Here is a 5,000-nt window from a genome sequence, read left to right as displayed (position 1 = left end):
AGTTTATTCGACTATTCCAGAATGTTCTAGTGAATGACACGTTCTTTCTCATTTGCTTTCACTGATGAAGGTTAAGTTACTTATCCCCTTAGGTGGAGGAGATTTAAATGTTGAGCACAAGCTTAGCTATGGTGATATTTGGCTTTGATGCAACGGATTACTTGTGTAAGTTATTTACTACTTAATGGTTAAGCCATGACAGTTCTTCCAATCTTGTTGTGCACTGATTACTATCTGGTCTCTCAGTTTGCCAGTATTTGATATCAAATCCACTGATTCTATCGTTTCTACATGCTGATATGTTGTACTGCTACAGTGTGCTTAGTCAGGACTCTAAGATGTGTGAAGTATTCTGTTGTGATTACCAGACAGTGTTGGATTAATATCAGTTATTGGGTAAAACCATCTGGTATGTATCGCAGCCTGTTAATTGTAATTTAGCAATTAAGCTCTCTCCTATACAGCTTACTCCAGTATAGTGCTACATAATAACTGATTCATTTCAGTGGCTGTGACAATATGATCTTTACTTAAATCTATACTGTTAGTGTACTTTCACTAAATCAGCTTAGCTTTAACCACTTTATATACACTGTTTATACATATTAGAAATGTCATTTTGTTGTCAGTGTTTGGTCTTCACACATATGCATTATCTTATCTTATGTTGTTGCTTATTCCAAACCGAGTGGTAGTCTTTCCGTGTAATATGTATACATGTGCTTACTATCCACTTGCATTCTTGACATGCTATACTTATATTTGTCTTGTGTCTTATCAGTGCACTGTCTTCTCTTATCTCTTCTTCTCTCCTTCTTTACTTAAAATTGTTATAAAACAATAGAAAAACCCCTTTGTGACTGGCCTGCTATATGTCCCTAGCCTACGCGTGCATCTTTTCTATCCTTTAATTCAGTAAATCATTAGTGATTCTTTTGTACCGCCCCCTTTTATAGCGGACCACTCAGGTACACGGCTACAAAAGTGGCGTCGCCGACAGGGTTTAGATCCAAACTATATTTCTTTTTATGTTAAATTCTTTTATACAAATCAAATTAAAAATGAATTAAGTCCCTTACCACCAGGCGTACTTTGCTGCATACATAATCCACCACACTTCCTTAAAAAAAAAAAAATTTAAACCAAAAAAAAACCAGGAAGCGCCGTTGTCCTTATAAACTGATCACTTGACATGTGCACACAACAGCAATGACAGAAGAAAATTTATGTTCAAACACAAATTAGCTTCTATTCAAGAATGGCATTGCCTATTAATCCCGAATAAGCTACACATAATATACACCCAGACAAAACCAACAGAAGAAACACATGGCTGCCTCGATGGGTAATCACTGAAGAGGTTACAGGTGATTGAGGCGTCATGGGACAATCAGCTGGGCGTTGGGAGTCGGGATTTGATCCAGTGTTCACCAGTGATCAGGGTTCGAGGCCCCTGTTTCGACACGGTGTTGTTGTGTGTGTAGCACACTGGACAGCACACAAGGGGCACGACATGTAGTACACAGAATGGACACACACATGTAGTTTCGACACGGCGTTGTTGTGTGTGTAGCACACTGGACAGCACACAAGGGGCACGACATGTAGTACACAGAATGGACACACACATGTAGTTTCGACACGGCGTTGTGTGTGTAGCACATCAGACAGCACACAAGGGGCACGACATGTAGTACACAGAATGGACACACACATGTGGTTTCGACACGGTGTTGTTGTGTGTGTAGCACACTGGACAGCACACAAGGGGCACGACATGTAGTACACAGAATGGACACACACATGTGGTTTCGACACGGCGTTGTGTGTGTAGCACACTGGACAGCACACAAGGGGCACGACATGTAGTACACAGAATGGACACACACATGTGGTTTCGACACGGTGTTGTTGTGTGTGTAGCACACTGGACAGCACACAAGGGGCACGACATGTAGTACACAGAATGGACACACACATGTGGTTTCGACACGGTGTTGTTGTGTGTGTAGCACACCGGACAGCACACAAGGGGCACGACATGTAGTACACAGAATGGACACACACATGTGGTCAGTTGGCGAAGAAGACTTTAATGGACGAGAAAACTGACTGACATCCAGTTATCCACTAAACATTAATATTGGAATCCCAGTACAATTTGGGATCTGCAAGAACAAACTGGAATCCGGAAGAACTCCAACAACTCAGATGAACCCTTAAGTCAGTTGAACAGAGTTGAACTGACCCAGTTGAACAAAGTCGTAGCCACAACTCGAACTCACTTGAACTGGGCACCAGTAACCCTGAATCATGATTACTTTGGATTATCATTTAGTAGGCTGCACTGAACACAATGGCTGCCCAGCAAATTCGCGCCAAAGTGCATGAAGGAAGTGCAACGTGAATTTAGCAATAAATCATCATTGATATAAAAATAAGTTTCTAAAACATACAAAATCTATATAATCAAATACTTTTTTTTTCTATATCTATACACAGAAATAGAAATATTAATGAAGTAAAATCAGTAAAATAACCAAATTACAATTCAAGGGAGGCAGATCAAAAACTTAGAATCGACTGTTCTTTTAAGCCAAGCAATGAGTTCTTCCTATAAATCTATATAACTTTATACCACATGTGGGATATTTAGTTACACAAGTCTTCATGACATAACATCCAGGTTTTTCTTCCTCCACCCACCCACCCAGGTATGATAGGGTGGGTACCCGTCTTCGCCTGGTTGGCCAGTGAAGGTTAACCCTTTCACCTCCAAGCTCGCATTTATGCACAGGCGTGGTAGAGTACCCATGTCACTGAAAGGTGACCATTCATTGGTCTGTTATCCATGAACCTACTGTTCTTAATGTTCGGTCGGTGGTAGGATAGGCCATATTTTCTATACATCGCAGGGGGAATCCCCAGCTATTCTTAGCCACTGTCTTTTCTGTGTTCATACCACAAGGGTATTTTGTACTCTGAATTGACTGGCGGTGAAAGGGTTAAATCGGTGAAAAGAGATGAGTGGGCTCGGCCTTCCTGTTAACTCTCTCCATACGAACGGCGAAAGAGACGACGTTAACAGCGTTTCATCCCAATTACCATCATCAAAATATTGCAAGCGGAAGGCTCTTATACTGAAGACGTGAATGTTGACAAAGACTACCACAATTCTGACGACGGAAACTAAATGTCGTGTCATTGAGACACCCACTGGACATCCGAGGGGTCTGTGTAGAGGAGAAGAGAGGACTGGCCGTACTGAGTGAGTTAAAGTCTTAACTCCCGAGAGCAAGGTTTCGGTTGCGCCCCTTTTCTCTGCATTCAAATTTTGTATTACGTGTAGCTGACACATTTTACTCCTCCTCTTTACTCCTCCTTCCCCCCTCAGGTCTAGATTGGAAGCTGCTAGGCAAATCTCGCTCTCTGCCATAAATGAAGCCAAACCGTAGCTTTATTAGGCTTTTATTTTGAATAAACCTTCACCGACGTCACAGTGTCAGACTCTGGTGAGAAACTGGCTTGATTCAAATCGCCCGCCATTTATAGTCCGGTTCAGGCTTTAACTCACTCAGTACGGCCAGTCCTCTCTTCTCCTCTACACAGACCTCTACACACATTTAATTCATCCCTGTCTCTCTTCTCTTTACTCCTCCTTCCCCCCTAACCCCCCCCCCCCCCCCCCCCCAACACACACACACACACCCTCCCCAACTCTTCCTATTCCCACTCCTATTAGAGAGGGAGGAGAGAGAGAGGGAGAGAGAGGAGAGAGAGAGGAGAGAGAGAGAGAGAGAGAGAGAGAGGCAGGGAGGAGAGAGAGAGGGGGTGGTGGGGAGGAGAGAGAGAGGGAGAGAGAGAAGAGAGAGAGGGAAGAGAGAGGGAGAGAGAGAGAGAGGAGAGAGAGAGAGAGGAGAGAGGGGGAGGGGAGAGAGAGAGAGGGGGGGGGGAGAGCGGGAAGAGAGAGAGAGAATAGAGAGGGAAGAGAGAGAGAGGAGAGAGAGAGAAGGAGAGACAGAGATGCAGTTGTGTGTGTGTGTGTGTGTGTGTGTGTGTGTGTGTGTGTGTGTGTGTGTCTGGAGGGCAAGGGAGGTAAGGGGGATGGGAACGTGTATGGTGAGTGTTGGAGGTTTTAGTTGGAGGGCGGTGTATATCCCTCTCCTGTCCAGTATCTCATCTCTTGACTGCTTGCCAGTCTCTATACAATATACTACTACTATCCACTGCCTGCTATCCTCCACTACACTGCCAATACATCACGCTCCCCTCACACACACACACACACCCACCCACCCCCTCCCGGCTGCTCCCACCCCCTACCCACTCCCCCACACCGCCCCCCCCCCCTCACTTCCCACCATCACTTCGCCCTCGCATTCACCCCCACGACCCCTCCACCTCCACCTCCCCATCACCGCCCCTACAGTACTCCCGCCCGGCCCCCCAAAACTCCTCTGCCCTCACTCGTTCTGAAGCTGCCCCGGGACAGGATATGGTCGTCTGCTCGTGGTAAAAGACAAAAAGACAAAGAATAATAATAATAACAGCCAAAACAACAACAACAGCAACAAAAAGAAAAAGAAAAGAGAGAGAGAGACTGAATTTGAAGTAAATTGGGAACATGTATCTTGAAAAATGTAGTAAATTGGAGACAAGTACTTTGAAAATGCAGTCAGTTTGGGACACTATGATAGTTCACTACTTTAATATTCCATGTAACGTTCATTTCAAAACAGTATAAATATTGCTCATCCTTATATTCTTAAATACAATTTTAATCAAGTGAAAAAATGTCAGTAGAGAGAGAGAGAGAGAGAGAGAGAGAGAGAGAGAGAGAGAGAGAGAGAGAGAGAGAGAGAACTGATAAACACGAGAACAAGAAAAAAAAGAACACACACAAAAAAAAAACCACCGGAAAAGCAACATACAAAAATTACCTTGACTTTAAAGCGTTATCCCTTTCACTGCCAGTCAAATTAGAGTGCAAAATTTCCTTG

The sequence above is a fragment of the Babylonia areolata genome, chromosome 10 (genome assembly GCF_041734735.1).
Source record: "Babylonia areolata isolate BAREFJ2019XMU chromosome 10, ASM4173473v1, whole genome shotgun sequence".
NCBI classification, from domain to species: Eukaryota; Metazoa; Mollusca; class Gastropoda; order Neogastropoda; family Buccinidae; genus Babylonia; species Babylonia areolata.
The sequence above is the reverse complement of the archived record's forward strand: the minus strand, read 5'-3'. Positions refer to the sequence as shown.